We start from the raw sequence: 10,488 nt of genomic DNA, 5'->3' as shown, positions 1-10,488 counted from the left end.
CTACGGGTTTCACATTGAATATTTTCATCTCTACTCTACCCCTTCCTGTGATCTGAACCATGCAAGTTTTCGTTGATTCAATACATCATGAGTAGAGGGTGGCTACAGTATGAAGTAAAGACCCAAGGACCACATCTACTACCATTCATAACAAGAACATGTGCAGTAGCGCACAGCTGCAGTTCTATGTGATTGTTATGAAAGGTTGAGATGGTTCAATTCTATGAATCTGGAGTGGGATGGATCCTGTTTGCATCATATGGTTTCATCTAGGCCAGTAGATTATATAACTCTCAGTACAGGTTACACATGGCATCAGTATTAGTGATTTAAAGAGGAGGAAAGCTTCAATGTGGAGAACAAAGCCAAGTAATGTTGAAGTTACTCCTTTTACCATTTACTTGGTCAGTCTGTACTGTCTACTCTCCACACAGCTGCTAAGGATCTTCCATTTTAAATACTTTCACCTCCTATTCTGCACTGCTTTGCTGCCCATTATTCAGAGATGCGTTCCAGTCATGTTTAGCACTCTGAATCTCTCTGCAGTCATTGGTTCAGCACATCATGGGTAGAGCATGGCTACAGATACAGCAAGCTATTATTATTTTACCGGCTGATCACCCATAATATTGCATTAAAACATAGAATATCACTTAATTTCCAAAAGATTCAGTGATGCTGATAATGCAGAATCTCACAACATTTCCCATCATAATGCCATAATGCACAAGTGGGAGAAATAATCCTTGCTATATCTGTACATTGTGTGACGTATTACCTCAATGACCAATGAGAGCAAGTACATCTTCTGTATAGAGCGGCTGTGTTATGATGCAGTTATTGATCATCATTGACATAATCACAAGAATCTTATGCAAAGGGAAATTGTCCGCAGCGAAGTGAGATTTCAGCCCCCAAACGTCTGTAATATTAATGCAATGTCTTACTTTTGTTGCAGTGAACAGCGAAGAGACGGATCTACTACAACACTGTACAGGATGAGCATACGCTACAAGCAGCAAAATGATCTTGCAGTTGACAGTATGTTGTTCTGGTAATGTGCACAATTATTATTTATGGGCTACACACCACAGTGCTGGACATATTCTGTTAACTTCAACTCTACTCCTAACATGGAGATGTCTTCCTGGTGTTACTGATTCAGTACATCATATGCACAGTGTGGTTATGATATGATGGATTGATTTAATGAACCCACCAACCAATGATGACATCTGCATCATCTTCTGTAAAGTGCAGCTACAGCATGATATTATCAGCATTTGGTGCGGTATAATCAGAGGTATCTATGTGCTTTTGTGCCTGTTTTAAGTCCTCCAGCTTAACGCCCCTACACCTCCCACTACACAGGCATACTTACTTATGCATACACTGACATCTGGCATACCTACACACACCCCAGGGCCACTTCCTTCCCCTGATGTCAGGGAGAGGATGGGCATGCAGAGTGCAGTAAATCTCCACGTTACTCTGGCCAACAGTCTTGGCCTACCTCCAGCATCTGTCACCCACAACATCTGTTCCCTCCTTGTAAAGTGCTGAACTATCTCACCTGGGTCAGTGCTATAGCTGATCACAGTGCCCGATCAGGATGTCACTGTGACAGGCAGCAGTGCAGATTGACCGGTCAATCAATGCAGTGCCGCAACATACTGCTGCGGCACAGTTTATTCGAGCATTTGCCCGTTCTGTGCCGCAGCAGTAGCCTGGCGCGCGCCCGAGTGTGACGGGCGCACGCCGAAGCAGCGGAAGAGCGCCCTCCGATCGGGGCGCTCTCCCTACCGCTGCCGGGTCCGCCGGGTCCCCCGGAACCCCCTGCCGCTGTCGCTGTCGGGGAGCCCCTGGACATGCGTGCAGCGGGCGCACGCTCCCGATGACGCGTGACCGCGCGTCTATGACGCGCGGCACGCCGAGGGGCGGCCACTAGCAAGCCGGGAGATTTCCCGGCTTGCGGTACCGACCACACTTCAATAAAGTGTGTCGGTAGTGTATGCACTAAATGAGATTTCCGTGCCCCCAGTCAGGTTACTCCCTGGGCAGTGACCCTGCTCACACCCTCCCCTAGTTCCACCTCTGATCACAATTATCTCTCTTGGAGAGTGTAGCAAATTGGAGTTGGGGGAATCTCACCTCTGCCATGCATGGTCACAATCTGGGCACAGGACCCAAATAGTGGGCAATGTGGCACTTCTTACAGTAGAGAATAAGTAACTTTATTCTTTACTTGTGTATTAAGGACCTTATTTGCATTAAATTCAGTCCACATGGGACCAAGACTTTCTGGCTTACTGAACAAAGTGGAATTGTTTTGTAGAGGGTGGAGAATTGTATTTTATCTGAAATTACCCCCTCTGCACAAAATACAAACAATTATACCCATACAAGTACCTTGTGGAAGTTGTTGCCCTCTATCTTCCTGTGGTCTCTCCCTGTTTCTCACCGTGCCTCCTCCCATTTCCTTGCACCTCTGCGTCTCCGCATATATCCCTATACTCAGAGCCGGCTCCGGTCAGTGACATGGGATGCCCAAATATGAGCATACCCATATATGGGCATCCATGCCACTGACCGGAGCCCGCTCTGTTGCGGATATGGAGAGAGACTGGGAGATTTACATCCCCTTATAATTCATATGGTGCATAGTACCGGCACGTATTGTTTTACCGGTACTGTGTACCTTCCTACTTTCACACTGGTACAGTATATGCTGCAGTGGGACTGAGAGGGATATATTGGTAACACATAGTCATTGTTGGGGGAATTCAATCCATTTTGAAAATAGTAATGAAATGTTTTTTACTTTTCTTTTTTTTCAGTAATGAAGAATGAAACATTTCTGTTAAAATTGAATTGGAGGTGAACTGGATTCATCATCAACTCTGCACCAGTGTGAATTGATGTTCTTTAATGTTCTGATAAGGTACATGCAACATCTCTTCCTCAACCCCTGCACCACTCTCTGCCTCTTGCCTCTCTCTCTCCACCTCCCTGCTAAGCGTATTAACCCATCTAATGTAATCCACATTCCATGTCTCACTTTACTCTTCACTTCTCACGTGCCCTCTGGAATGACTGCTCTCTGACTAACAAGGTCTATTTGTACATGACCTCTTCTGCTCTCATCATCCACCACCTCTCATTCCCCTCACCCCTGTCCTACTCGATACCTCAGCTTAATTGAACTCTCTCCTCTGACATCTACCCTTATCTCTAACCTCTCCTCACTTTCTGCTTAAACTAACTATCTTGTTAACTTTTACAATGCTATCATCTCCTCCTCCTCCCTCCTCCTCCTCCCTCCTCCATCATATATATGCCCCTTCTAGGCTCTGACACACTCATCCCTCTAAGGCCATGATTATCATGGGCACATGCTTGGTCATCCACAGTGCGTGCGAGCGATGCAGAGCCGCCTCGGACCTCAGTGCAGGGATTGCTGCATACCCCCAGCATCTGTCACCCACAAACAATACACACACTAATACTCCCCACAATACACACTATAATACCTCCTCAATACTAATCTCCCCAATAATATTATAGCTCCAAACACAATATACACAACACCCTTACACAAGATACACAATCTAGTACTCTCCTCTGCACCTCTACACACAATATAATACTCCCACACACACAATATACACACTACCCTCCTACCCCCATAAAATACAACCAATAATACACACACACTTTGTGGATGTTGGGACCAGCTCCCGGCATGCACCAGTGAAAGAGAGAGGCCCGCAGAAGCTCGGAAGAACTCCCTCCATCCGTGCCTTCCTCCGTTTCACATCTTCTCCCTGTCTCTCTCCCTCCCTTTCCTTGCATCTCCCTGCGTCTTTACGTATACCCAGTCAGTGACGGCTCTGGTCACGTGATGCCTTAATATGGGCTTATCCATATATGTTCATCCACGTCACTAATGTGATGCCCGCACTGTTGCGGAGCTGGTACTTACGACGGGCACTTATTGTTTTATCAGTACTGCGTACCTGACTCTACCGGCCTACTTTCAACACTAGTACAATATGTGCTTCACTACGAGTGAGTGGGGAATATTGGCATCACACAGTCACTGTTGAATATGCCATTCAATCCATTTTGAAAATAGTAATGCAATGTGGTTTTGTTTTGTTTGCTTTTTGCAGTAATGAAGAATGGAAAAGTTATATTAAAATTAAATTGGAGGGGGACTAGATTCAGCATTTCATCATGAACTCTGCACTTGTGAGAATTTAACTTCTTGAATACCCTGACAGGTACACGCAACATTAAGACTATAATCTGCTGTGCAAGCTTTCGTGCTATACCTCCCCCTCAGGTTTTGATTTATACATTTGCTCCCTCAATTCATGTCCTCTAATATTTGAAAGCTCTCTCCTAGCATTTTCTCTTTACCACAGAACGTCATCCCAATGTAACCTCTCTCTTGTTCTTTCTGCTGGCTGTTTCCTCACTCCTCTGTTAAACTTTTCTAATTTCTCTAACTTCCACACTCCTGCTTTTATCCACATGTTCTCCTCTTTCCTTCCCCTACCTTTGCATGTGTCTACACACTGCACCATTTGTACAGACCTCTATTGCAGCTATTTCTGCACTGCTCAATGAAAAGCACTCTTTAATATCCTATTCTCTGTGCCCCCTCTCTCTGCGCCCCCTCTTTTGGCGCCTCCTCTCTCTGCGCCCCCTCTCTCTGCGCCTATCTGTCTCATTCTCTCTACGTCCCTCTCTCTCTACATAGAGCTATCTCTGTCTCTCTCTACACCTATCTCTGTGTCTCCTTCTATGTTTGCTGATGTGTGGGATATCTCTTATAATCTTGAACCTGCTCATATACACATCGGGCCTCCCTGCCTCTGCCTCCCTGCTAAGAGTGTTAACCTATCTAATGTAATCCACATTCCTTTCCTTACTTTTCTCTTCCCTTCTCCTATGCCATCTGGAATGTCCGTTCTCTGACTAACAAGGCTCTAGTTGTACATGACCTCTTCTGCTCTCATCATTCACAATCAGTCATTCCCCTCACCCCATCTTACCTGTCCCACTGATTTGCCTCTGCTTAATTAAACTCTCCTCTGACATCTACTCTAACCTCTCTGCTCTCTCTCTCTTTCCGCTTAAACTAACAATCTTATTAACTCTTACAATGCTATCCTCCTATCTATATGCCCCCTCTAGGCTCTGACACACTTGTCCCTCTAGCCCACACCCTTGGCTAAATTCCCAAACATGTTCATCACACTTCCACTCGCTGTTCTTAATGCCTATGAAGGAAATCACACAATTGATATTTGATTTTTCTACAGTAAAAATGTCTCCAGTCCTGTATAAAGCTGCTCTCTGGGGCCAAACCACACTACTTTTTTTTCACATTCATCAACACTCAAATTTAATTTACGCTGTCTTTTTTTCCCTGTATTTGACTCCCTCCATTAACCTTCTCCTCACACTTGCCATCCTTCCTTCACTTCTCCTCAAGCATTTGACTACTTCAGAGGCAAGGTGGATGCCACCCACAAGGAGATTCCTTCTGTCCCTTCCCCCTTCTCTCCTTCTACCTAATTCTCCTTCTGCATTTGACTCTTTTTCTTCTCTTACAGAGCTGGAAGCAAATCATCTTCTCTTCTCCCTCTACCACATGCCCTCTAGATCGTATCCCCTCACACCTTACTGCATCTCTTAGTCCCCACTCTCACCCACATCTTCAATTCCTCCCTATTCTCTGGCTCTTTACCCTCTTACTTTAAGCCTGTAGTGGTCACCCTTTTCTCAGAAACAACCTACACCCTATGTGCCTTACTAACTACCGCCCTGTATCCCTCCTGCTGTTTGTCTCCTAATTGCTAGAATGTCAACATTCTTAAATCACATTCCCTCCTGGATCCTTTACAACCTGCCTTTCGTACAGCTCGTTCTACAGACTGTGCTTAAAGCAAATTCCCAAGGTCACTTTTCCCTACTAATCCTACTTGATCTATCTGCTGCGTTTGATGCTCTCAATCACTCTCCTCCTTCATATTCTAAACTCTCTCTTGGTATCCGTAACACAGTTCTATCCTGGTTTTCATCATAACTTTCCTGTCACACATTCTCCATCTCTGTTGCTAACATGTCTTCGTCTTCTATTGATCTGTCTGTGGGTATACATCAGGGCTCTGTTCTGAGATCTCTCTTTCTCTCTACATACTATCATTTGGTGACCTCATCAACTCTTTGTGACAATCCTATAAATAACAAATACAAATATCAGGTCATGGGAATAAGTGATTTGGACATAAAAGTAACATTTCGGAAGTGTGGACAACTAATACATCTTGTAGATTGCCTTTACAGTGTGATGTCATTGATTCAGTAGATTGTGTGCAGACCAGGACTGCAGTACAGTGTCACTCACATGGATGACTTGCGTGGTAGAAGCTCAAGAACAAGGATGTCAAACTCCAGTCCTCGAGGGCCGCAAACAGGCCAGGTTTTCAGGATATCCCTACTGAAAACCTGGCCTGTTTGGGACCCTCGAGGACTGGAGTTTGACATGCATGCTCTAGAAGGAGCACAGCTGTGGGTGGGAGGTGGATTTGCTTTGCATCAAATGGTTTGGAGCAAGGTTTATTGTATGTATTATCATAATAACAATGCAATGCTTAACTTTTATTTCAGGAGGGATGACTGCAGAACAGAAGTGAATATTGAAGCCATGTGTTCCTTTTCTTGCAAAAGAGAAAATTTGAAGGACAGTTGAAGAGAAGGAAAATTACTACACAGAGACAGATAAGCAATGTGTATATTTCTCATTTACCATTTAGTATTTGTCGTTTTATTGACTCCACACAATCCGGCTGCTACGGGTTTCACATTGAATATTTTCATCTCTACTCTACCCCTTCCTGTGATCTGAACCATGCAAGTTTTCGTTGATTCAATACATCATGAGTAGAGTGTGGCTACAGTATGAAGTAAAGACCCAAGGACCACATCTACTACCATTCATAACAAGAACATGTGCAGTAGCGCACAGCTGCAGTTCTATGTGATTGTTATGAAAGGTTGAGGTGGTTCAATTCTATGAATCTGGAGTGGGATGGATCCTGTTTGCATCATATGGTTTCATCTAGGCCAGTAGATTATATAACTCTCAGTACAGGTTACACATGGCATCAGTATTAGTGATTTAAAGAGGAGGAAAGCTTCAATGTGGAGAACAAAGCCAAGTAATGTTGAAGTTACTCCTTTTACCATTTACTTGGTCAGTCTGTACTGTCTACTCTCCACACAGCTGCTAAGGATCTTCCATTTTAAATACTTTCACCTCCTATTCTGCACTGCTTTGCTGCCCATTATTCAGAGATGCGTTCCAGTCATGTTTAGCACTCTGAATCTCTCTGCAGTCATTGGTTCAGCACATCATGGGTAGAGCATGGCTACAGATACAGCAAGCTATTATTATTTTACCGGCTGATCACCCATAATATTGCATTAAAACATAGAATATCACTTAATTTCCAAAAGATTCAGTGATGCTGATAATGCAGAATCTCACAACATTTCCCATCATAATGCCATAATGCACAAGTGGGAGAAATAATCCTTGCTATATCTGTACATTGTGTGACGTATTACCTCAATGACCAATGAGAGCAAGTACATCTTCTGTATAGAGCGGCTGTGTTATGATGCAGTTATTGATCATCATTGACATAATCACAAGAATCTTATGCAAAGGGAAATTGTCCGCAGCGAAGTGAGATTTCAGCCCCCAAACGTCTGTAATATTAATGCAATGTCTTACTTTTGTTGCAGTGAACACTGAAGAGACGGATCTACTACAACACTGTACAGGATGAGCATACGCTACAAGCAGCAAAATGATCTTGCAGTTGACAGTATGTTGTTCTGGTAATGTGCACAATTATTATTTATGGGCTACACACCACAGTGCTGGACATATTCTGTTAACTTCAACTCTACTCCTAACATGGAGATGTCTTCCTGGTGTTACTGATTCAGTACATCATATGCACAGTGTGGTTATGATATGATGGATTGATTTAATGAACCCACCAACCAATGATGACATCTGCATCATCTTCTGTAAAGTGCAGCTACAGCATGATATTATCAGCATTTGGTGCGGTATAATCAGAGGTATCTATGTGCTTTTGTGCCTGTTTTAAGTCCTCCAGCTTAACGCCCCTACACCTCCCACTACACAGGCATACTTACTTATGCATACACTGACATCTGGCATACCTACACACACCCCAGGGCCACTTCCTTCCCCTGATGTCAGGGAGAGGATGGGCATGCAGAGTGCAGTAAATCTCCACGTTACTCTGGCCAACAGTCTTGGCCTACCTCCAGCATCTGTCACCCACAACATCTGTTCCCTCCTTGTAAAGTGCTGAACTATCTCACCTGGGTCAGTGCTATAGCTGATCACAGTGCCCGATCAGGATGTCACTGTGACAGGCAGCAGTGCAGATTGACCGGTCAATCAATGCAGTGCCGCAACATACTGCTGCGGCACAGTTTATTCGAGCATTTGCCCGTTCTGTGCCGCAGCAGTAGCCTGGCGCGCGCCCGAGTGTGACGGGCGCACGCCGAAGCAGCGGAAGAGCGCCCTCCGATCGGGGCGCTCTCCCTACCGCTGCCGGGTCCGCCGGGTCCCCCGGAACCCCCTGCCGCTGTCCCGCGATCGCGGGACACCAGGGCTCCCTCGGGGAGCCCCTGGACATGCGTGCAGCGGGCGCACGCTCCCGATGACGCGTGACCGCGCGTCTATGACGCGTGACCGCGCGTCTATGACGCGCGGCACGCCGAGGGGCGGCCACTAGCAAGCCGGGAGATTTCCCGGCTTGCGGTACCGACCACACTTCAATAAAGTGTGTCGGTAGTGTATGCACTAAATGAGATTTCCGTGCCCCCAGTCAGGTTACTCCCTGGGCAGTGACCCTGCTCACACCCTCCCCTAGTTCCACCTCTGATCACAATTATCTCTCTTGGAGAGTGTAGCAAATTGGAGTTGGGGGAATCTCACCTCTGCCATGCATGGTCACAATCTGGGCACAGGACCCAAATAGTGGGCAATGTGGCACTTCTTACAGTAGAGAATAAGTAACTTTATTCTTTACTTGTGTATTAAGGACCTTATTTGCATTAAATTCAGTCCACATGGGACCAAGACTTTCTGGCTTACTGAACAAAGTGGAATTGTTTCGTAGAGGGTGGAGAATTTTATATTTTATCTGAAATTACCCCCTCTGCACAAAATACAAACAATTATACCCATACAAGTACCTTGTGGAAGTTGTTGCCCTCTATCTTCCTGTGGTCTCTCCCTGTTTCTCACCGTGCCTCCTCCCATTTCCTTGCACCTCTGCGTCTCCGCATATATCCCTATACTCAGAGCCGGCTCCGGTCAGTGACATGGGATGCCCAAATATGAGCATACCCATATATGGGCATCCATGCCACTGACCGGAGCCCGCTCTGTTGCGGATATGGAGAGAGACTGGGAGATTTACATCCCCTTATAATTCATATGGTGCATAGTACCGGCACGTATTGTTTTACCGGTACTGTGTACCTTCCTACTTCCACACTGGTACAGTATATGCTGCAGTGGGACTGAGAGGGATATATTGGTAACACATAGTCATTGTTGGGGGAATTCAATCCATTTTGAAAATAGTAATGAAATGTTTTTTACTTTTCTTTTTTTTCAGTAATGAAGAATGAAACATTTCTGTTAAAATTGAATTGGAGGTGAACTGGATTCATCATCAACTCTGCACCAGTGTGAATTGATGTTCTTTAATGTTCTGATAAGGTACATGCAACATCTCTTCCTCAACCCCTGCACCACTCTCTGCCTCTTGCCTCTCTCTCTCCACCTCCCTGCTAAGCGTATTAACCCATGCCCTCTAGATCGTATCCCCTCACACCTTACTGCATCTCTTAGTCCCCACTCTCACCCACATCTTCAATTCCTCCCTATTCTCTGGCTCTTTACCCTCTTACTTTAAGCCTGTAGTGGTCACCCTTTTCTCAGAAACAACCTACACCCTATGTGCCTTACTAACTACCGCCCTGTATCCCTCCTGCTGTTTGTCTCCTAATTGCTAGAATGTCAACATTCTTAAATCACATTCCCTCCTGGATCCTTTACAACCTGCCTTTCGTACAGCTCGTTCTACAGACTGTGCTTAAAGCAAATTCCCAAGGTCACTTTTCCCTACTAATCCTACTTGATCTATCTGCTGCGTTTGATGCTCTCAATCACTCTCCTCCTTCATATTCTAAACTCTCTCTTGGTATCCGTAACACAGTTCTATCCTGGTTTTCATCATAACTTTCCTGTCACACATTCTCCATCTCTGTTGCTAACATGTCTTCGTCTTCTATTGATCTGTCTGTGGGTATACATCAGGGCTCTGTTCTGAGATCTCTCTTTCTCTCTACATACTA

At 45.1% G+C, this 10,488-nt stretch overlaps 1 long non-coding RNA gene across 1 annotated transcript; it reads left to right on the top strand.

Moving 5' to 3' along the window:
- The first annotated feature begins 2,847 nt into the window (after positions 1 to 2,847).
- LOC142475033 (uncharacterized) lies at positions 2,848 to 7,911 on the top strand. The gene is made up of 4 exons (XR_012790678.1): positions 2,848 to 2,941; positions 4,173 to 4,283; positions 6,682 to 6,803; positions 7,822 to 7,911. It is a non-coding gene; the product is annotated as an uncharacterized LOC142475033 (long non-coding RNA).
- The last annotated feature ends 2,577 nt before the right edge of the window (positions 7,912 to 10,488 follow it).

Source organism: Ascaphus truei, unplaced genomic scaffold (genome assembly GCF_040206685.1).
Source record: "Ascaphus truei isolate aAscTru1 unplaced genomic scaffold, aAscTru1.hap1 HAP1_SCAFFOLD_1068, whole genome shotgun sequence".
NCBI classification, from domain to species: domain Eukaryota; kingdom Metazoa; phylum Chordata; class Amphibia; order Anura; family Ascaphidae; genus Ascaphus; species Ascaphus truei.
The sequence above is the reverse complement of the archived record's forward strand: the minus strand, read 5'-3'. Positions and strand labels throughout refer to the sequence as shown.